The following is a 24,962-nucleotide window of genomic DNA, read 5'->3' on the forward strand; positions in this document are numbered from 1 at the left end:
GATCGTTTTAAGCTAAATAAAATGGCCTTTAAGCATCGTTTAATAACTGTTGATGAGACATGGATCCACTACTATACTCCAGAGACAAAAGAACAATCCAAACAATGGACTGAAGCTGGAGGAAGTGCCCCAAAGAAGGAAAAAGCAATTCAATCGGCTGGTAAGGCTATGTCAATGGTTTTTTGGGACTTCAAAGGTATTTTATTGATTGTCTATCTGCAAAAGGGTAAAACAATAAATTCAGAGTACTATTGCAACCTTTTGGATCAATTAAATGTACAAATTGGAGAAAAACGTCCTGGCTTACACACAAAAAAATAATTTTTCATCAAGACAACGCACCAGCGCACAAGAGTGTTTTAACAATGGCTAAAATCAACGAATTAAAGTACTAGTTGCTTGACCACCCACCTTATTCTCCTGATTTAGCTCCCAGTGACTTTTACTTGTTCCAAAATCTAAAAAATTCCTTGCTGGCAAGCGTTTTACCTCAAATGAAGATGCAATTACAGTTGTAAACCACAATTTTGAAGACCTTGAGGAAAACTATTTTTATCAAGGAATATTTACTTATTTTTATACCCTCCACCATAGGATGGGGGGCATATTAACTTTGTCATTCCGTTTGTAACACAACGAAATATTGCTGTAAGACTACATAAAGTATATATATTCTGGGTCGTGGTGAAATTCTGAGTCGATCTAAGCATGTCCGTCCGTCCGTCTGTTGAAATCACGCTAAATTCCGAACGAAACAAGCTATCGACTTGAAACTTGGCACACTTAGTTGTTATTGATGTAGGTCGGATGGTATTGCAAATGGGCCATATCGGTCCACTTTTACGTATAGCCCCCATATAAACGGAACCCCAAATTTGGATTGCGAGGCCTCTAAGAGAAGCAAATTTCATCCGATTCGGCTGAAATTTGGTACATGGTGTTAGTATATGGCCTCAAACACCCATGCAAAAATTTGGTCGAAACGATCCCCAGATTTGACCTTCGGTGCCGTTTGGAGAAGCAAAATTCATCCGATCTGGTTGAAATTTGGTACGTGGTGGTAGTATATGATATTTAACAACCATGCAAAAAGTGGTCCATATCAGTCCATAATTACACTGAAAAAAAAAAGGCATACTCGGTTCCAAAGATTTTGTCTTTACTTTAAAAAATTTGGTATGGATTCCGAGCCAAAGAAGCGGAGAATACAAGTAAGGATACTTTTAAGACACAATTCTCTTTTAAATTTAGGTTTTGTGTACTTGCTTCTAGGAAGCAAATTTTAATTTTTCGCTTTTTTAGCTATTTTTCTTCATATGCTATCAAAGTCCTTTAAAAACGAGTTAACGGCAACTTTATTTTCCAAATTAGGACTCGACTTCCAGTAGAAATTATGCTATGTTTGAAGTAAAAAACTTCTTTAAAATAAAGTTTTGAAAAACATGTCCTATATTTGAACGATTTTTTGCTTTGTAGTCAAGATGCAAAAAGACAACAAATTTAAAGACAATGTCATTAAATTTAAAGAATTTTTCTGAATTATTAAATTCAAGTTGACCTTAGCCTATAAATTTTTTCTTTCATGTTAAGATACCCATTTTTAAGTCAAATCACTTAATTATAAGGACAATACGACTTCATTGAAAAGTTTATCGACTTTTGGACAAGGAAAATAACTTTATTTTAGAGAAATGCGTCTTCTACGCTAAGCAAAATTTGTATTCGTATTTTAAAGACATGAAATCTTTGACCTCACGACAATATTTTTTTCAGTGTTGGGTTGTGGTATCTTAAATTGTTTTCTAAATTGTGTGTTAGTCCATACGTGGTATACATTAGACAAAAAAGTATGTGTAGTTAAGTCTACAACTAATTACGAATCGATATGGACTTTTGCACGGTACGTAGGGAGCCAGAATTAAAATATGGGGGTCGCTTATATGAGGGCTATATACAATTATTGATATGGACCAATTTTTGTGTGACTGGGCATCGATTTATCTGAGGGTTATATATAACTATAGACCGATATGGACCTAGTTAGGCGTGGTTGTTAACGGCCATATACTAGCACAATGTACCAAATTTCAACTGACTCGGATGAAATTTGCTCCTCCAAGAGGCTCCAAAACCAAATCTCGGTATCAGTTTATATGGGGGCTATATATGATTATGGACCGATATGGACCAATTTTGGTATGGTTGTTAAATATCATATACTACCACCACGTACAAAATTTCAACCAGATCGGATGAATTTTGCTTCTCCAAAAGCCACCGGAGGTCAAATCTGGGGATAGGTTTATATGGGTGCTATATATAATTATGGAACGATATGAACCAATTCCTGCATGGTTGTTGGATACCATATACTAACATCACGTACCAAATTTCAACCGAATTGGATAAATTTTGCTCTTTCAAGGGGCTCCCGAGGTCAAATCTGGGGATCCGTCTATATGGGAGCTATATATAATTATGGACCGATTTCGACCAATTTTTGCATGGGAGTTTGAGGCCATATATTAACACCACGTACCAAATTTCAACTGAATCAGATGAATTTTGGTCTCCCAAGAGGCTCCGGAGGTCAAATCTGGTGATCGGTTTATATGGGGCTATATATAATTATGCACCGATGTAGACCAATTTTTGCATGGTTGTTAGAGACCATATACTAACACCATGTACCAAATTTCAGCCAGATCGGATGAAATTTGCTTCTCTTAGAGGCCTCGCAAGCCAAATCGGGGGATCGGTTTATATGGGGGCTATATATAATTATGGACTGATGTGGACCAATTTTTGCATGGTTGTTAGAGACCATATACCAACACCATATACCAACTTTCAGCCGGATCGGATGAAATATGCTTCTGTTAGAGGCTCCACAAGCCAAATCTGAGGGTCCCTTTATATGGGGGCTATACGTAAAAGTGGACCGATATGGCCCATTTGCAATACCATCCGACCTACATCAATAACAACTACTTGTGCCAAGTTTCAAGTCGATAGCTTGTTTCGTTCGGAAGTTAGCGTGATTTCAACAGACGGACGGACGGACGGACGGACATGCTCAGATCGACTCAGAATTTCACCACGACCCAAAATATATATACTTTATGGGGTCTTAGAGCAATATTTCGATGTGTTACAAACGGAATGACAAAGTTAATATACCCCCATCCTATGGTGGAGGGTATAACAAGACAATTTTGCTTAAGTTCGAGTTTTCCTGTATCAGTTTTTTGGTTTCTTTAATTTTAACCTCGAAATAATATTGTTCGCATTATGCTGTTTGTCTTCTAGTTGAAGGTGGTACTGATATTATATTTCTTCATATACTAGATCATCACCTAGCTTTCTTGTTTTTGCATCAGCAATATTGTTACTGTAGCAAATTCAGACAGTCAGCAAAACGATAAATATGGGGATGTCATAGTTTTCAGAAAAATGTCTTAAAATTGTTTGTATTGTTTAAATGCCATTTCAAAGGGGTACACTATGGGGCTCTTGGTTACAAAAAAAAATTCAAATGTCTGCAAATTTGGTAGTATGGTTTAAAAATAATTCGTTATTAGTTAGTGTGGGCAGTCATGTGCTCAAAATTAATCGTAAAAATGGTTTTTCGTTCTACTTTTTTTGCCTACATTGTTGCAGTTGTCTTTTCGTCTTCACAAAACGAAAAGGACAAAAACAGTTTGTTTTATTTAATGTTCAACAAATGTTTATGATATTAAAAATGACTTGTATGATCAGAAATGAGAAAATGTATGGAATTGTATTGAATCAGCTAAGAGAGTATTTGGCTGGTAAATTGAGGAAATTGCAAACATTTGAACACAATTGTATTTACGAATAATAAAATACATTTTAAATAAATTAAATATTATGAATTAATTCCATGAAATACATTAAAACTATGTTCATTGAACAATGTTGCTCTCGATGTGAATCTGTTGTCAAACTAAAGCGTACACAGTAAAATTTAAAATTTCTTGAAAAATACTCTATATTTTTGTACATTACTAATTTATCTTCTTTCTTACAGGTTTTAGCAACGTTACGAAATAATATATCTAGTATATATAGGTAAGCTATTTACGTAAAATTTTAAAATTCATTGCATATACTAACACTGAACGAAATACTTTGTACACTCAAAAAAAGTTTACTTGGATCCAAAGATTTTGACTTTCCTTTAAGGATTTTGGTATTGATTCCGAGCCACAGATGCGGCTTCTTTAAAATAAAGACATTTTTTAGGGAACTCCCTGGCTTTAAATCTAGGATCGATAAAATTAAAATTGGATACAGATCTCATTCATCGAATTTTTATTCTCTGTTTGCGGTGTATTAATAAAGGTATTCATGTACAAACAAATTCCAGTTTCAAAATCCAAATTATGCCAAGTACTTCAAAGTAAAAATTGTTTTCTTAATGCTAAAAAAAACTTGAAACCAAAGATGCAAATCCTTAAAATAAGTCTTAGCCTATATTTGAAGCAGTTTAATCTTAAATTTAAAAACTCAATATGTCAGTAGAGTTAAAGACGATTTCTTTAAATTAAAAATGTTTTTCTTTATTTTAAGGAACATTTGCCTTACTTCAAAGATCTACAACTTTAACAGAGGGACGCAAAATTTCAAGATTTGTGTCCTAAATTTAATGAAAAAAGTTTTTGAAATAAGGATTATAAACTTTCTTTTAATTAAAATTTCATTATTTTAAAGAACTTTGTCCTTAGCATTGCGTAAATTTCGAGTCCTAAAATTTAAGTTGCATAATCTTCCATATTAGGTCAATGTTTTTTTCAGTATACTTACACTAGTCCTAGTCAAAGAAGCGATTAATTGCAGTGAGGATCCATTTAATTGTGATTTCGTTCCGGTGAAAAGGTGCAACCCTAGGGCTACACTACTTCTTCCCTAATAGTATTTACCCCTAAATTATAGTGTCATCCTAAACAAGTAGCTAATTTATAATGCCGTCAGGGATCCTAAGCACGGGTGCCACTGGTGCCAAAAATAATCTACAACAATTTTAAGAAAACTTTATCAAATATCTAATAAATTTAAAAGATCTTATTTTTGATCAAATTTTTGCAAAAATTTTATTTCTATATAAACTTTTTGCAAAATTTTATTTTATAGAAAATTTTGTCAAAACTTTTTTTTTGTAAAAAAATTTTGTTTCTATAGAAGATTTTGACAAAATGTACAAAATTTTATTTCAATAGAAAATTTTGACAAAATGTACAAAATTTTATTTCTATAAAAAATTTTGTCAAACTTTTATTTCTATAGAAAATGTTGTCAAAATTTTATTTCTATAGAAAATTTTGTCAAAATTTTATTTCTATAAGAAATTTTGTCAAAATTTTATTTCTATAAAAAATGTTGTCAAAATTATATTTCTATAGAACATTTTGTCAGAATTTTGTTTCTATAGAAATTTTGTCAAATGGCAGGTTATGGCAGAAGCGGATTTAGGCAGATGTCCCAGATGTTAAAGTTAACTTTATCTTATGGTGATTTCGATTGGGTAAAAAGGTGCAACATTCTCGAAAATTATTGCAAAATTTCAAGAAACCAGTCTTGGATTTTGGATCCTGTATCCCTCATAATATTACGAATTAACAATAACTTTGGAATGACACTATCATTTGGGCGAAAATACAATGAGGGGAAAAGTTGTGTAACACTAAGGCAACATATTTTTTGCCAATCGAAAACGCCCTTAGTAAAAACACAAACCGAACCAATTGGATAAACTGATTTCAGATTCTAAATACTTGTGGAACGATGTCTCCACCAGTACTTGTGGATTTGCAGATTTGTGGCACAGTGACCAATTAAGACCCAATTTTCTCAAAATGTGTTAACCAATTGGATAAACTGATATGAGTTCAACGATACATAACAAGTAGAAATTAATATAGAAAATTTTGACAAAATATACAAAATTTTATTTCTATAGAAAATTTTGTCAAAATTTTGTTTCTATAGAAATTTTTGCCAAGATTTTATTTCTGTAGTAAATTCTATAAATTTTTCATTTATTTTTTAATTAATTTTGTAAAATTTTTATTTATATAGAAATAAAAATTTTATAAAAATTTCTATAGAAACAATATTCTGACAAAATTTTCTATAGAAATAAAATTTTGACAAATTTTCTATAGAGATAAAACTTTGACAATTTTTGTATAGAAATAAAATTTTGACAAAAATTTCTATAGAAGTAAAATTTTGTACATTTTATCAAAATTTTCTATAGAAACAAAATTTTTTATAGAAAAAAAAAATTGGACAAAATTTTCTATAAAATAAAATTTTGCAAAAAGTGTAAATTTTGTAAAATTTTTATTTATATAGAAATAGAAAATGTTGACAAAAATTTCTATAGAAACAATATTCTGACAAAATTTTCTATAGAAAAAAAAATTTGACAAAATTTTCTATAGAAATAAAATTTTGACAAAATTTTCTATAGAAATAAAACTTTGACAAAATTTTTTATAGAAATAAAATTTTTACAAAAATTTTCTATAGAAACAAAATTTTTGACAAAATTTTTTTATAGAAAAAAAGTTTTGACAAAATTTTCTATAAAATAATAATGTCAAAATGTTTATTTCTATAGAAAATTGTATCAAAACTGCTAAACTGATTGTGGATAAACTGATTTCAGATACGCATTCTAAATACTTGTGGAACGATGTCTCCACCAGTACTTGGTGGATTTGCAGATTTGTGGCACAGTGACCAATTAAGACCCAATTTTCTCAAAAACTGATATGAGTTCAACGATGCATGACAACTAGAAGTGATATCACAATGAAAACAAAAAAACGATAAATATTTGATTGTCTAAATTAAAAAATTAATTGAGTTTTGCGGTTAAAATCAATTATATTTTTAATGGAGCCAATTAAAAAGTTAATTGAATGGGCCGACGAAATAAATTAATTTTTTAATCAAGAATATTTTTAATTTAAAATTAATTATGTGATTGATACTGTCATTTTCGAGATTGAAGCAATTTCAATTACTCATTTAATTGGATCTATTAATTTTGTAATTGAATCACAAAAACAACTTTCCAAGGTAAAGGTGATAGATTTCTCACCTTGACTGTACCGCTTGTGTGTAACACTTTGTATTGTTTGATGAATTAGGTGATGATCATCTTATATATAAGAAAAAACAAGTATAAATGGCCATAAGTTCGGCCAGGCCGAATCTTATGTACCCTCCACCATGGATTGCGTCAATCGAATTACTTGGGTTGTGGTATCTTAATTCGTTTTCTAAATTGTGTGTTAGTCCATACGTGGTATACATTAGACAAAAAAAGTATGTGTAGGTAAGTCTACAAATAATTACGAATCGATATGGACAGAATTGCAATATGGGGGTCGCTTATATGGGGGCTATATACAATTATTGATATGGACCAATTTTTGTGTGATTGGGGATCGATTAATCTGAGGGCTATATATAACTATAGACCGATATGGACCTAGTTAGGCATGGTTGTTAACGGCCCAATGTACCAAATTTCAACTAACTCGGATGAAATTTGCTCCTCCAAGAGGCTCCAAAACCAAATCTCGGGATCGGTTTATATGAGGGCTATATATGATTATGGACTGATATGGACCACTTTTGGCATGGTTGTTAAATATCATATACTACCACCACGTACAAAATTTGAACTGAATCAGATGAATTTTGGTCTTCCAAGAGGCTCCGGAGGTCAAATCTGGTGATCGGTTTATATGGGGGCTATATATAATTATGGACCGATGTGGACCAATTTTTGCATGGTTGTTAGAGACCATATACTGACACCATGTACCAAATTTCAGCCGGATCGGATGAAATTAGCTTCTCTTAGAGGCCTCGCAAGCCAAATCGGGGGATCGGTTTATATGGGGGCTATATATAATTATGGACCGATGTGGACCAATTTTTGCATGGTTGTTAGAGACCATATACTATCACCATGTACCAAATTTCCGCCGGATCGGGTGAAATTTGATTCTCTTAGAGGCCTCGCAAGCCAAATCGGGGGATCGGTTTATATGTGGGCTATATATAATTATGGACCGATGTAGACCAATTTTTGCATGGTTGTTAGAGACCACATACTAACACCATGTACCAAATTTCAGCCGGAACGGATGAAATTTGCTTCTCTTAGAGGCCTCGCAACCAAATTTGGGGGTCCGTTTATATGGGGGCTATACGTAAAAGTGGACCGATATGGCCCATTTGCAATACCATCCGACCTACATCAATAAAAACTACTTGTGCCAAGTTTCAAGTCGATAGCTTGTTTCGTTCGGAAGTTAGCGTGATTTCAACAGACGAACGGACGGACATGCTCAGATCGACTCAGAATTTCACCACGACCCAGAATATATATACTTTATGGGGTCTTAGAACAATATTTCGATGTGTTACAAACGGAATGGCAAAGTTAATATGGTGGAGGGTATAAAAAAACTACATAATACATAATATTTCTACCAAATGGCTTTGAAAAGCTGGCACATGATATAGATGAATCAACATGTTTTAATTTTCCATGTCTACGACAAACACGTGATGTCTCTCTTGTCGAGTGATCAATTTTCGCATAAAACTTATGACGCAAAAACCACATAAGTGAATGAAATGGACCACTAGGCACAACACTACGTATTATGATAAATAATTTAACATAATAAAGAAAATCAAATAGATTTAAATATACATATAAATATTCTTTTATTTATGTTTTGATATGTTTTGGGAAGCCATTCACCATATGACTTTTTGTGCTGAAAAAATAATCAAATCAAAACCAAACACAGAAAAAATGAATAAAATAAAAAAAAAACCCGCAAACTACAATGGACCATCATGATGTTTAAATAAAATTTGAATAATCACGTTTTTTTCGTATTGCTGTTGTTTTTTTTTTTTTTGTCAATTTGTCTAGCTCGAACAGACCACTTAACCTACTCCAATAGGAATTTATTTGACCCATTTATCAAGTAAACGTTTTTTTTCTTGAATATAGAACTATTGTAGGGATTGCATTCTTCTATAAATATTGCTATAGTAGTATTCCACAATTATTTTTATAGATGACTAATTGGTATTTTGTTTGTGAACTTTTCGATTTCAATTTGATTTTTGAAAAATTGCCAATGATCTGTATGTAAATTTTAAATCTAATATTTTTTGTTATTCGCTATTGATGTGTAGGATACAGCAAATTGCCAGCAAGGGGTAGTAAAAGGGATTTGTTTTTGTTCATGAACAATGTTTTTGTTTTGTTATGGTTTAAGAGAATTTCTTCTTCATCGAATAGTTTTGCCATGGCAATATTTGAAGGTTGTATATGTTAGAATTTCACTTGTAATTGTAATTTGTTGTATTCTTTTATGAAATCATTGAACTATAAACATTAGACACAACACATGTGACTAATATTTTCCAAAGCGTTAAGGAAAAATAATATGTTAGGTACATCATACACTTAAAAGTTACTTTCATTCAGAAATATTGGTTTTCTCTAAAGTTTTTGTATTGATCACTAGCCCAGGATGCAGATTGATGCAATTAACTTTTTAATCAAACTGTTTATTTAAAAAACAAATTATTTCAAACAAGCAATTGTTAATCAAACTAAAACACAAAATCAATTCCGAAATTAATTTCAAATAGTTACCTTTTTTAATTAAAAGCAATAATTGAATTTTGCTACTTAAATCGATTATATTTTTAATCATGTAGTTTTTTATGCCCAATTAAAACTGTGATTGATACAATCATTTTCATGATTAAGACATTTAAATAATTTCATGATTGAATCAGAAAAGACAATTTTTGTGTGTATAAATAAAATTAAGATATACTCGTACACTTTGAAACTAGGGTCGAATTTTCATTCACGTTTTGAGATATTTTAGCAAAGCTATTATTCACATACAAATAAATGTCAGTTTAAAAATTCAAATTATACCTAAAACACTGAAAATAATATTGTCATGAGTACAAAGATTGTTTGTCCTTAAAATGCTACACAGAAATAATTGATTCAATTACGAAATTAATTGATCCAATTAATTTTTTAATTGAAAAGTCTTCAATAACGAAAATTATAGTATAAATTACAGTCTTAATTTGACCTAAAAACTACTTAATTAAAAAATTAATTGCAAATGTCAATTAATTGATTCAATTAAAAATACATAATTTAATATAATATTTGTGTAGAACACAAATCTCAATAAATTTTTTAATTAAAAACGTAACTATTTTCAATCTCTTCATTTAGTTAATAATATAAGAGTTTTAGTTTGATGAAGAAATTTTTAATTAAAATTTGAAAAAAATCTCCACTATTTTTATACCCACCACCATAGAATGGTAGTGGGTATAAAAATAAGTTTGTCATTCCGTTTGTAACACATCGAAATATCGATTTCCAACTATATAAAGTATATATATTCTTGATCAGGGAGAAATTCTAAGACGATATAACCAGGTCCGTCTGTCTATCTATTGTAATCAAGCTACAGTCTTCAATAATGAAGCAATCATGCTGAAATTTTGCACAAGCTCGTCTTTTGTCTGCAGGCAGGTCAAGTTCGAAGATGGGCTATATCGGTCCAGGTTTTGATATAGTTCCCATAAAAACCGACCTCCCGATTTGGGGTCTTGGGCTTATAGAAATCGTAGTTTTTCTCAGATTTGTCTGAAATTTGAAATCTAGAGGTTTTTTGTGACCATAAAGAGGTATGCCAAAAATGGTGAGTATCGGTCCATGTTTTGGTATAGCCCCCATATAGACCGATCTCCTGATTTTACTTCTTGGACTTCTAGAATCCGCAGTTTTTATTCAATTTACCAGAAATTGGAAATCTAGAGGTATTTTAGAACCGTAAAGAGGTTTGCCAAAAATGGTGAGCATCGGTCAATGTTTTGGTATGATCCCCATATAAACCGACCTCCCGATTTGGGGTCTTGGGCTTATAGAAACCGTAGTTTTTATTCAATTTGCCTGAAATTGGAAATCTAGAGGTATTTTAGGACCATAAATAGGTGTGCCGAAATGGTGAGTATCGGTCCATGTTTTGGTATAGCCCCCATATAGACCGATTTCCCGATTTTACTTCTTGGGCTTCTAGAATCCGAAGTTTTTATCCAATTGGCCTGAAATTGGAAATCTGGAGGTATTTTTGGACCATAAATAGGTGTGCCGAAAATGGTGAGTATCGGTCCATGTTTTAGTATATCCCCCATATAGACCAATCTCCCGATTTTACTTCTTGGACTTATAGAAGCTGTAGTTTTTATCCAATTTGCCTAAAATTGGAAATCTAGAAGTATTTTATGACAATAAAGAGGTGTGCCGAAAAGGGCGTGTATTGGTTCATATTTTGGTATATCCCCAATAATGACCGATCTTCGGATTTTATTTCTTGGGATTATAAAAACCGTAGTTTTTATCCAATTTGTATGAAATTCGAAATCTAGAATTATTTTTGGATCATAAAGAGATACGCCGTAAATGGTGAGTATCGGTCAGTATTTTAGTATAGCCCCCATAAGAACGATTTCCCGATTTAACTCCTTGGGTTTCTAGAAACCGTAGTATTTATCCGATTTGCCTGAAATTTAACTTCTTGAGGGTATAGAAGGCGCACCGATCATGAAAATTGCTTGAAACTCAATGTAAAATTTCCAGATTTTACTTCTCGGGTGAAAATCTACAGATTTAAGATTTCAAATCAAGACGTTATTTTATAATTTTCTTGCACACTTACAAGAGATGTTAATGATTCCTCTAAAACAAAAATGGTTCTTACAAATCCAGAATCTGATATAGTCTTCATAGGTAAAATCTTTAAATTTAATTTAATTTAAGTGTATTGGTTGAACTGCTCTGCTTGATTTGTCCTCAAACCCCCCTAAAATTTCAAAGGAAACCCTAATATTTGATTCATGGTGGTGGGTATTTAAGATTCGGCCTGGCCGAACTTACGGCCGTATATACTTGTTTTTTAGCTGACTTAGTCTTCGAACTTTGATTAAAAAGGATACTTGTTTCAATTAGTTTTTTAATTAAATAAAATTTAGTAAAATTCGCGTGTCCCACAAAATAGTTAAAAATTTCTTAAGTTTTTAAAATGTTTACAAATAATGCGCCCATCTTGAACTTCGTATGGTACTAAAGAAATTTTTGCAATTTTGAACTCCAAGTTTTTCCTTCAAACTACGAAAAAAAAAATAATAATTATGTCTAATCAATTTTCTTGAATCAGTCGAAAAATATATACTTATTTTTGTGAAATCGGCGTGACATCTACGTTTGTATTTTTCTAAAATTTACCTAAATAATATAAAATTGATCAAAATTTCCTTCCGGGCGGGTTCACTGTTTTTTGAGTACAATTTTATGGTCAAACATGTTTTTTTAGTGTATACATCAAAAAAAAAAGTTTTGTAATGTACTTACACACTTCGGTATAACAACCCTATACCGAAGTGTGTAATTACGGGAAAGGATTAACCCGACACAGAAAAAAAAATCCGTAGTTAAACTAACGTTACATTTAACTTATTTTTATCGAAAAAAAAAATTATTTGGTAGAAGTTAAATTTTATTATTTTTTCTGAAATTTCCACAACTTAATGAAATATGAACTAAATTAAAAGCAGATTTTCGTACGATTCCCAAAAATAGTAAGAATAAACTACTGTATGGTTAAAATGGTCATGATTTGGCGCCAATGATTTTCTTCTTAATTTTTAGTTAATTTTTTCTTCTATGAGAGGATGTAATTTTGTCAACTGCAGTTAAAAGATACAAAAGGGCATGAAATTTGATGAGAGGATGTAATTTTGTCAACTGCAGTTAAAAGATACAAAAGGGCATGAAATTTTCCTGGTTTCAACAACGCTTTGTGGAAATCTCAAAGTGTGCAGTAAAATTTAGTTCAATTTTCGTGCGAGGTAGCTCATTCTTCCTATAAATCAGTTTCTTTTTTCGGTGCAGGACCGGTACAGGGTTAGTCCCTGGTGTGTATGGACCAGTCACAGTTCTGGTCCAAGCGTATGGAATGGACCGGTCACTTCAACATGGGTTTGTCATTGGCTGGGAAAATTTATACATTAGGACACGACTTGGACTCATCCCAAAGGACACGTCCTGGAATAACGTAGTAGGCCTACCCATAGACAACTGCTCATGAAACAGTCTGGGACAAAATCTGAGGACCCAGTTTCCATTCGTATCGCACCAGAAAGGAATAAAGGGTCAAAATTTGGTCGATATAAACATGACGTATTTCTTTCAATTTTGCATTTAAAAAACCTGAACACCCCTCATTTTGAAGGTGTGTGTGTGTAGAATGTTGCTCCTATTTTGATTTTGGAATTCACTCTTCAGTTGTCAAAATGCCGTCCAAGCAAGAAGAGCAGCGTATCAAAATTTTGCTCGCGCATCGCGAAAATCCGAGCTACTCGCACGCAAAGCTGGCAAAATCGCTAAAAGTTGCCACATCAACCGTTACAAATGTAATTAAAGTGTTTGTGAAACGTTTGTCGACAGCCAGGAAGTCTGGATCGGGGGGAAATCGAAAACCGGAAGCCGCTGAGACGACAAAGAGAGTTGCCGGTAGTTTCAAGCGAAACCCTAACCTCTCTCCGAGATGCCGCAAATAAGCTGGGTGTATCGTGTACAACCGTGAATCGATCCAAAAAACGAGCCGGACTATCGACTTACAAGCAGGTAGTGACTCCAAATCGCGATGATAAACAAAATACGACGGCCAAAGCGCGATCCCGGAGGCTGTACACGACGATGCTGACGAAGTTTGACTGCGTGGTAATGGACGACGAAACCTACGTCATAGCCGACTACAAGCAGCTTCCGGGACAGGAGTGTTATACGGCAAAAGGAAGGGGAAAGGTAGCAGATATTTTCAAGCACATAAAACTGCCAAAGTTCGCAAAGAAATATCTGGTTTGGCAAGCCATCTGTACCTGTGGCTTGAAAAGCAGCATTTTCATAGCTTCCGGAACTGTCAACCAAGAAATTTACGTGAAAGAGTGTTTGAATAAACGTCAGCTGCCTTTCCTGAAGAAACGCGGTTGTTCCGTACTGTTTTGGCCGGATTTGGCATCTTGCCATTACGGTAAAAAGGCCATGGAGTGGTACGCCGCCAACAACGTGCAGGTGGTTCCCAAGGACAAGAACCCTCCCAACACGCCAGAGCTCCGCCCAATTGAGAAATACTGGGCTAGTGTCAAGCGGAACCTAAAGAAGACCAAAAAACTGTTAAGGACGAGCAGCAGTTCAAGGCAAACTGGCTTTCTGCGGCGAAGAAGGTGGACAAGGTGGCTGTACAAAATCTGATGGCAGGTGTCAAGCGTGAGGCCCGGCATTTCGGATTTGGAAAAGCGAAAGCCTAACTGAATATTTTTTCAGAATTTTATACTAATTGAACTTGAAAAAGAAATTTAATTTGATTTTTTAAATAAACGATTTCACCGATTTACACGCGTTTTCCCTTGACCAAATTTTGACCGTATCACCCTTTATGTTGAACAATAAATAATTCTGATAGTTGTATTGTAGTAAAAGTGTGGATTCAAAAAGATGACAATTAAAAATGTTGATAAACTGGAGCACAAGTACCAGTCCTGTAATGGGTCCATTAATGGCAATTTGCACTAATTTCCCGTAGGGAAACGATGAGATTATTTTTTCCGTTTTTATACCCACCACCATAGAATGGTGATGGGGGTATAATAGGTTTGTCATTCCGTGTGTAACACATCGAAATATCGATTTCCGGCTATGTAAAGTATATATACTCTTGATCAGGGAGAAATTCTAAGACGATATAAGCATGTCCGTCTGTTTGTCCGTTGTAATTACGCTACAGCCTTCAATAATGGCGCTATCGTCCTGAAATTTGGCACAGGTTCGTTTTTTGTTTGCAGGCAGGTCAAGTTCGAAGATGGACCATATCGGTCCAAGTTTTGATATAGTTGTCATATAAACCGACATCCCGAGTTGGAGTCTTGGGCTTATAAAAACTGTAGTTTTTATCCAATTTGCGTGAAATTAGAAATCTACAGGTATTTTAGCACCATCAAAAAGTGTACCGGAAATGGTGCCTATCGGTCCATGTTTTGGTATAGCCCCCATATGGATCGATCTCCCGAGTTTTATTCTTGGGCTTCTATAAACTGTATTTATTACCCGATTTGCCTAAAATTGGAAATCTAGAGGTATTTTGGGACCACAAATAGGTGTGCCGAAATTGAGGTGTATCGGTCCATTATTTGGTATAAACCCCATATAGACCGATCTTCTTGGGCGTCTAGAGACTATATTTTCTAGCCGATGTGCTTGAAATTGAAAATCTAGAGGTATTTTAAGATAACAAATAGGTGTGTCGCAAATGGTGTCTATCGGTCCATGTTTTGGTATAGACCCCATATAGACCTATCTCCTGACTTTATTTCTGGGGCTTCTAGAATCCGTAGTTTTTATCAAATTTGCCGGAAATTAGAAATTTAGATGTATTTTAGGACCATAAAGAGGTGTGTCGAAAATGGTCTGTATCGGTCCATGATTTGGTATAGCCCCTATATAGACTGATCTCCAGATTTTACTTCTTGTGCTTCTATAATTCGTAGTTTTCACCCAATTCGTCTGAAAGTGGAATTCTAGAGGTATTTGAGGAACATTAAGAGGTGGTGAATATTGGTCCATGTTTTGGTATAGCCCCTATATAGACCTAACTCCCGAATTTATTTCTAGGACTTCTGGACCACAAATAGGTCAGCCGAATATGGTGTGTGTCGACCCATGTTTTAGTAGAGCCTCCACATAGACCGATCTCCAGATTTAACTCTTTGGGCTTCTAGAAACCGTAGTTTTTATCCGATTTGCACAAAAATTTAAATATACTGGAATTTTAGACCCTCAAAAATCTGTATCGCATTTATTTTTACCGGTCCGTTTGGTAAGGCATCGATATAGACAGATTTCTCTTCTTGAGGGTACACCCAAAGAAAAAATATTTTCCTCCGGAATGAAATTTTAGACAATGATCATGAAAATTGCTTGAAACTGAAAGTAAAATTTCCAGATTTTACTCATCGTATTCATTTAACCCTTTCACTACCGATGTTCACTTAGAAGGATATTTGAAAAAGACACCAAATTGTATTTTCCCACTTAGTTTCGATTTATTTCTCGATGCTATTTTAAAGTAGAGGCCTTAATCTAAATAAGCCATAAATATTTTCAATATTCAATACATTTTTATAAACTTCTTTAACAATAAACGAAAAATACGAAAATTTGAGACAATTTTTCTACTGTATGTTTCTAGTAAATGGACATTCATACAAAACCTATAGCTGATACTTTTTCGAATTCTTTTTTGTATTTTTTCTCACACTTTGAAAGATATTATAGGCCAAATAGCGCTTATTTTCGTAAGGCCAATTGGTCACAATTCAAGAATCAAGTTTTCAGAACAAGCTCATATAGCTCTTGAAGTAATTGGGGTAGGGTTTCAAAAAGACAATTTTTGTTCTACATGCTGTTAGTACAAGTAAAAACAGAAGAAAAGTTAGAACTTTTAATATTAGATTTATTTCGGTAGTGAAAGGGTTAAATAATGGCGGAAAAAATCTACAGATTTAAGATTTCAAATCAAGGCGTTATTTCATCATATGCTTGGGAGAAAATTTGTTATCAAACCCCCTAAATTTCTATATATTATCAAGAAACCCGCTACGACGGAGAGTTTTCATAGTAAACTATTATATTTGATTCATGGTGGGTATTTAAGATTCGGCCCGGCCGAACTTACTGCTTTATATACTTGTTTATTCTCCTATTTTTATTTTCTCTTTTATTTGTTTATTTATTTTTCCCCTTTTTTGCTACGTGAAAATAAATTCCATTTGGAAATTAAACCCCTTCATCAAAGCCAACGAACTTCGTCTTGAATTAGTTTCCCATCAGAGTCACGTGAAAGACAATCCTATATTGCCGTTTTGAAATTCAATTTCCAATTGATTTATAAGCTAAACAATGTAGCCTACAACTAAATAAACAAGCTCCTATCTTGTATTTTTGCGATTGATCAAAAGTTCAAATCGTTTGAGATTGTCTGGGAGTTTATTGAATTTAATTTGCATTTTAAGAATGTCATCTCTTAGGGGTTTGTCGTTTGAAATGTTTTGACAAATTTAATAAATTGAAATGTTACCATTGTCATTTGTGAACCATTGAACATTTTAATAAACTCAATGTCTTTTAAGGCAATATAAACATATCAAAGATTTCCTTCAATTTTTATTATACTAATTGAGGCAGAATAATGTAACACATCGAAATATTAGCATACGACTTCATATAGTATTTATTAGCGATATTGATGAATTTATGATTTAATATGGTTACACCCAGAAAAAAGTGCCTTCGAAACTAAAGGAAAAATTTTTCATCAATATAGTTTATCCATTTTATTTCCATTAAGGTAAATTTTTGTGAGAAATAATAAAATTTACTCGTTTCAGTAAAAAAAAACCTAAACTGTAAGCAGTTAGGAATAGTTCATTAAATAGAATAAGGCATGGAATTTTACTCATACTATTTTCTTCGCTGGGTATAAGAATTTACTACTGAACAAGAAAATTTTATTCACCGATAACAAAGCATTCGTAAAAATAAACAAAAACCGAACTAAAACCAAGTTTCCTCAAAATTAGTAAAATTTCTTATAAAATGATAATTGCGACTTCCTTTATAATAGAAAGTTTTTCATACATACGAACAACACTTGACATAAAAAAATATTTTAGTTCATTCGTACTAAGAAGTATGCAATCCTTTCAAAACTTGAGGAAACACACTTGTTAGAATATAGGAAATTTTCCTATATTTCTATTGTCTACCCGTAATCGATGCCTGTCATCGTAATCGATGTGTTTGCGCGTGGGTTGTTTTTTTAGTTGGAATCGCGTTGTTGCGGTATACGGAGAGATTGTTAAAAAATAATATTGTAAAATAATATAATAAATAACAAATAAAATATTTATTATTTTAAATTAGTGAGAACAATTTTCGTTTTTTGAAAATAAATCTATCAATGTTCGTGATGGCGTATAAAGAAAGAAAACACCAGCAGAATAACAACCCTTTCATTTGTCTTCATTTTGGAATCTTCAATTATCAGGTAATATTCAGTGACGCTAACCTTTTGTAACAAAAATGGTTTATGATTTTTTATATTTGTAGGTATTGAAATTATAAAAGGAGGACAAAATCGTTAGGCAGCAACTTATTAAAAGTGAAAGGTACAAGAAGAAAAATGCGTTTTACAGTTGATGACATTACATGGAAATTGGAAATAGTGGAATAATAAACTAGTATTTAAAGGCCAGTCGATGCTATTGATTCTTAATAAATATATTTAATATATTAATAAAACGTGTATTTTATTGAAGAAAAAATTGCCTATATAAATAAATAAAATTGTATTTAAAAACGAAGGTAAGCAGTTCTAATTATGAAGTAAAAGTTTTACCACAAATGTGTAAGATTTGTCCAAATGAATGAAAAATTTTCAATTTTCAATAAAATCATTCCATATATGAATTCAAATCAGTTAATTTTTGTCATTCTGTAGTAGTGGTACATAAATATAGGAAAACGTTAACTAATATATGGAATGCATTATACCTAATTTCTACAAAAATCACATCGTTCAAACAAATAAAAATGTCTTTGGCGCTATACGAAGTTCAACTTTCTTCACAATGAGTTCATTTTAACTTAAAGAAGGGATCACTTTTTTCTGGGTGTATGTCTATCCGTCTAGAGATATTACGATATAATTCGAATTACAAAAATGTTTTCTTTAAATGATCTCCAGATTTAATTTTTGAGCTTCAACACAGAAAAAAATTTCATGAACATTTTTCCAATTAAAGTTAATTGATTCAACAAATTGTTTAATTGAAATAAAAATCAATCACAACATGTAAGGAAAGTCTAAAGTCGGGCGGGGCCGACTATATTATATCCTGCACCACTTTGTAGATCTACATTTTCGATACCATATCAAATCCGTCAAATGTGTTGGGTGCTATATATAAAGGTTTTTGTTCTCCTACACGCTCACAAAAAATCGCTTCTGTAACATATACTCCCAAACATATTTTGCTTCAAGCATATACATTTTTGGGTATTGCCCAAACATTTATATGTTTGATCTCTTCCAATATATAATATGTTTGAAAGCATATTGGTCTAAACAATATATGTTTGGGTAGTCTAAGTTCCAAACATTTTGTATTTTTGCATCCAAATTCAATAATGTTGTCTTCCAAAAAACAATATGTTATTTTGTGAACATATAATATGTTTGGAAGCATTTTGCACCCAAAAATATTATATGCTTAAAAAAAATTCTCCCAAACAATATTGTGCTCAAAATTTTATTTATTTATTTATATATTTACAATCATAATGAATTATGAAAATAAACAGGTAATATAGGTGCTAACAACATAGGTTTTCGACCTGAATGCTCAAAATTTTGTTTCTGCCCAATTGTATATTCCCCCACATCTTTCTCACTTCCACGAGATTTTTTAGTTCTTAGCACCTTTTTCTGTAATACAAACATTGTAGAAGAAATTATCCAATTGTATGATTTTTTTTATTTTAATTTTACCTTTTGCCGGACGGGGATTCGAACAGCGGACCACACAGTTTGTAAGGATCAAAGAAGTAGCTGATCAATTGCCCAAGGAAAAATAAAATGTTAATTTTGTAATAACAAGCAACAACCACCAACTTAATTCAATATCGCTCCCTGTTAAATAGCGCTCCAAGCTACTAAACACATATATGTTTATAGGCTATTTCTAAATTAATATATGTTTGCATCCAAGCATATTATATTTACAAACATTTTATGTCCCAAACATAATATGTTCTAACATATTAACATATATGTCCCAAACATGTTATGGTAGTTTATGAACATTATATGCTTGCACTCAAAAATATTTTGTTTAAAAATTTGGGTTCCAAACATATAATGTTTATAGCCAAACATATGAATAAATATCACTCGATCTGGACAGAATTTGATAGACTTCTACAAAATCTATAGACTCAAAAATTAAGTCGGCTAATGCACTAGGGTGGAACACAATGTTAGTAAAAAAAAATATGGGAAACGTTTAAATCTGAAGCAATTTTAAGGAAACTTCGAAAAAGTTTATTTATGATTTATCGCTCGATATATATGTATTAGAAGTTTAGGAAAATTAGAGTCATTTTTACAACTTTTCGTCTAAGCAGTGGCGATTTTACAAGGAAAATGTTGGTATTTTGACCATTTTTGTCGAAATCAGAAAAACATATATATGGGAGCTATGTCTAAATCTGAACCGATTTGGCACGCATAGCTACAATGCTAATTCTACTTCCTGTGCAAAATTTCAACTAAATCTGTGCAAACAATTGGCCTCTGTGGTCATATGTGTAAATCGCATAGCTACAATGCTAATTCCACTCCCTGCACAGAAAAAAATTTCACGAACATTTTTCCAATTAAAATTTTAATTGAGTTTTAAAAAATATTCAATTAAAAATTTAATTGATTCAACAAATTTTTTAATTGAAACAAAAATCAATCACAAAAATTAATAGTATCAATTAATTTTTTTAATTGGATCAATTAATTTTTTAATTGACCTTCAATTAATTTTTTAATTGATACTATCATTTCTGTGATTGAAGACATTTCAATTAAAAAATTAATTTCGTGATTGAACCAGAAATTTTTTTTGTGTGTGTGTGCAAAATTTCAATTTAATCGGAATAAAAAATTGGCCACTGTGGTCATATGAGTGTAAATCGGGCGAAAGATATATATGGGAGCTATATCTAAATCTGAACCGATTTCAATAAAATTTGGCACACTTGACTACACTACTAATTGTACTCCTAGTGCAAAATTTCAAACTAATTGGGGTAAAACTCTGGCTTCTGGGACCGTATTAGTCCATATCGGGCGAAAGATATATATGGGAGCTATATCTAAATCTGAACCGATTTCTTCCAAAATCAGTAGGGTTCTATTCTGAGCCAAAACACATACTTGTGCCAAATTTGGAGTCGATTGGACTAAAACTGCGACCTAGACTTTGATTACAAAAATGTGTTCACGGACATGGCTATATCGACTCTGGAGCCCAACCTGAGCATTTTTGCCAAAGACACCCTGTGTCTATCTCGTATGCACCTGTTCCACAGTGTGGCGCAGGGTATACAAATTAATAGTATCAATTAATTTTTTAATTGATACTATAATTTTTGTGATTGAACACATTTCAATTAAAACAATTAATTAATTTCGTGATTGAATCACAAAAAAAATTGTTTGTATGTAATCACTCGATTTTTTTTGGATACGATTTTTTTAAGATTTTCACCGTGGGCTCTGAAAAAAAAATATAAATGGCATAGAGCACTGAAGATTCGGACGACCTTCTGTTTTTATACCCTGCGCCACACTGTGGAACAGGGTATTATAAGTTAGTGCATATGTTTGTAACACCCAGAAGGAGACGAGATAGACACATGGTGTCTTTGGCAATAATGCTCAGGGTGGGTCGCTGAGTCGATATAACCATGTCCGTCTGTCCGCCCGTCCCTCCGTCCGTCTGTCTGTCAGTGAACACATTTTTGTGATCAAAGTCTAGGTCGCAATGTAAGTCTAATCGCCTTCAAATTTGGCACATGTTCCTAATTTGGGTCAGAATAGAACCCTATTGATTGTGGAAGAAATCTGTTCGGATTTAGATATAGCTCCCATATATATCTTTCGCCCGATATGGACTTATATGGCCCCAGAAGCCAGAGTTTTATATCGATTTGCTTGAAATTTTGTACAAACATAACACTTAGTCGTATAGTCAAGTGCCAGATCAAGAAGCCAGATTTTTGGCCGAATTTGGTTGAAATTTTGCACAGGAAGTAGATTTAGCATTGTAGCTATGCGTGCTAAATTTGGTTGAAATCGATTCCGATTTAGATATAGCTCCCATATATATCTTTCGCCCGATATGGACTAATATTGTCCTAGAAGCCAGAGTTTTGGTCCAATTTGTTTGAAATTTTGCAGCTTTCGCCCGATTTACACTCATATGACCATAGAGGCCAATTTCTTACTCCGATTTAGTTGAAGTTTTTCACAGGGAGTAGAATTAGCATTGTAGCTACGCGTGCCAAATTTGGTTCGGTTTAGATTTAGATATAGCTCCCACATATATGCTTTTCTGATTTCGACAAAAATGGTCAAAATACCAACATTTTCCTTGTAAAATCGCCACTGCTTAGTCGAAAAGTTGTAAAAATGACTCTAATTTTCCTAAACTTCTAATACATATTAATCGAGCGATAAATCATAAATAAACTTTTGCGAAGTTTCCTTAAAATTGCTTCAGATTTAAATGTTTCCCATATTTTTTACTAACATTGTGTTCCACCCTAGTGCATTAGCCAACTTAAATTTTGAGTCTATAGATTTTGTAAAAGTCTATCAAATTCTGTCCAGACCGAGTGATATTGAAATGTATGTATTTGGGACAAACCTTTATATATAGCCCCCAACACATTTGACGGATGTGATATGGTATCGAAAATTTAGATCTACAAAGTGGTGCAGGGTATAATATAGTCGGCCCCGCCCGACTTTAGACTTTCCTTACTTGTTTTTAATTGCAGAAATTATACCAATCACCTATGTCAATAAAATAATTAATGCAAACAATATTTCTACAATCTCAATTAAGATTTTAATTATTGCATTCACATTGTAGGAGTTGATGAAAAAACGTTGGTATAATTTTTCACTAATTTTAATTTTATTAAGATTTGTTGGGTAATGTTACAAAATATTTCTCATGTTACACTAATATACATTTCATTGTGGATGAAAATATTCTGCCCATGATTTGTTATGTTAATCATTAAAAAAAAAAAAACAACAAAAACTTGTTCTCTCTTAGCATTTTTTGTTTCTTATTTGCTTTTCTATATAATCATCAATCTCCGGGTTAAAAGGTTAACAATATTGTTCCCTGTTGATAAAGGTATACTTTAGAAAATAAATATGGAAAAGGCTATTAATGTTTTAAAATCGTTTCCTACAGTCTCCCCAACTGTAACGACATCCCACAATTAATCAGTCTGGTTTTGGATGTCGGTTAGTAATATCAGTGATTTCTGTTTTTTTTTTGTTGTTTTAAATTAAAATCAAAAATCAGTTATAATTTATTGTCGTATAATGTGGTGGTGTAACACCATTTTCAAAGCTTTTCGAAAAGAATGTGACTTAAATTTTATATCTTTATAAACATTGAAAAGTATTTGGAACATGAAAATTATATGTTATAGTGAGAGAAAATTTGAAAATTTGAGTTGACAACATAAAAAGTGTTAAGAGTACACAGAAAAAGTCAACCGTTAGATCAAGCTGAAACTATCTCAAATTTATGGTAAACAGATTATTTCCAATTTCCCCCACCCAATGAAATTATCCTTATGCGACGATGAAGAAATTTGCCCTAAACATTTGAAGAAATAACTATGGCGTGTTTAATATGCCCAGCAACATTGCAAAAAAATTGGAATTGAATCTCCTATATATTTTTTTCAATTCCGATTAAGACAAGATGCAAAACATACGCTTTAAAATGAAAATGAAAATTTTGAAAAATTTTAATAGAATAGAAAATCAATAAAAAAAAAACAAGTATATACGGCCGTAAGTTCGGCCAGGCCGAATCTTATGTACCCTCCACCATGAATTGCATAGAAACTTGTACTAAAGACTGTCATCTATAATCGGATGCGGTAACACTTGCCGATGGCAAGGTATCTTAAAACTTCTTAGCACCGTGTTCTCAACTGTAAGTTAGTCCATACGGGGTATATATTAAACAAAACAAGGCCGATTAAATACGTAAATAATTCAGTTTGCAAAATTTTCTATAGAAATAAAATTTTGACAACATTTTCTATAGTAATAAAATTTTCTATAGTAATAAAATTTTGACAAAATTTTCTATAGAAATAAAATTTTGACAAAATTTTCTATAGAAATAAAATTTGCACAAAATTTTCTATAGTAATAAAATGTTGACAACATTTTCTATAGAAATAAAATTGTGGTAGGTTATTTTTGGGGATCGGCTATATATAACTATAGACCGATATGGACAAATTTTGGCATGGTTGTTAGCGGCCATATACTAGCGCATTGTACCAAATTTCACCACGTACCAAATTTCAACCGGGTCGGGTGAATTTTGCCCTTCCAAGGGGCTCCTGAGGTCAAATCTGGGTATCGGTTTATATGGGGGGCTAAATATAATTATGGATCGATATGGACCAATTCCTGCATGGTTGTCAGAGACCATATACTAACACCACGTACCAAATTTCAACCGAATCGGATGAATTTTGCTCATCCATGAGGCTCCGGAGGTCAAATCTGGGGATCGGTTTATATGGGGGCTATATATAATTATTTTCTATAGCTATAAAATTTGACAAAATTTTCTATAGAAATCGGGCCGCAAGCCAAATCGGGGAATCGGTTTATATGAGGGCTATATATAATTATGGACCGATATGAACCAAAGTTTGCATGATTGTTAGAGACCATATATTAACACCATGTACCAAACTTTAGCCGGATCGGATGAAATTTGCTTCTCTTAGAGGCTCCGCAAGCCAAATCGGGAGATCGGTTTATATGGGGGCTATATGTTATATAATTATGGACCGATGTCGACCAATTTTTGCATAGTTGTTAGAGACAATATACTTACACGATGTACCA

General features: G+C 32.6%; 1 protein-coding gene and 1 long non-coding RNA gene across 6 annotated transcripts in view; both read left to right on the forward strand.

The window, feature by feature from the left end:
- Positions 1-24,962, forward strand: part of path (solute carrier family 36 member pathetic) — a 127,351-nt gene that overhangs the window by 55,058 nt on the left and 47,331 nt on the right. For 3 of the 5 annotated variants that reach the window (XM_075307792.1, XM_075307791.1, XM_075307795.1), the window contains one exon: positions 4,052-4,092. The gene's annotated coding sequence lies outside the window, so the exon portion shown is untranslated. Of the gene's footprint in view, positions 1-4,051; positions 4,093-23,297; positions 23,322-23,475; positions 23,614-24,962 lie in introns of those variants that run through there. The other 2 variants (XM_075307794.1, XM_075307793.1) reach the window with 2 other exon arrangements.
- Positions 18,136-18,588, forward strand: LOC142237151 (uncharacterized). Its single transcript, XR_012722370.1, has 2 exons — positions 18,136-18,272; positions 18,335-18,588. It is a non-coding gene; the product is annotated as an uncharacterized LOC142237151 (long non-coding RNA).

The sequence above is a fragment of the Haematobia irritans genome, chromosome 4 (assembly GCF_050003625.1).
Source record: "Haematobia irritans isolate KBUSLIRL chromosome 4, ASM5000362v1, whole genome shotgun sequence".
NCBI classification, from domain to species: Eukaryota; Metazoa; Arthropoda; class Insecta; order Diptera; family Muscidae; genus Haematobia; species Haematobia irritans.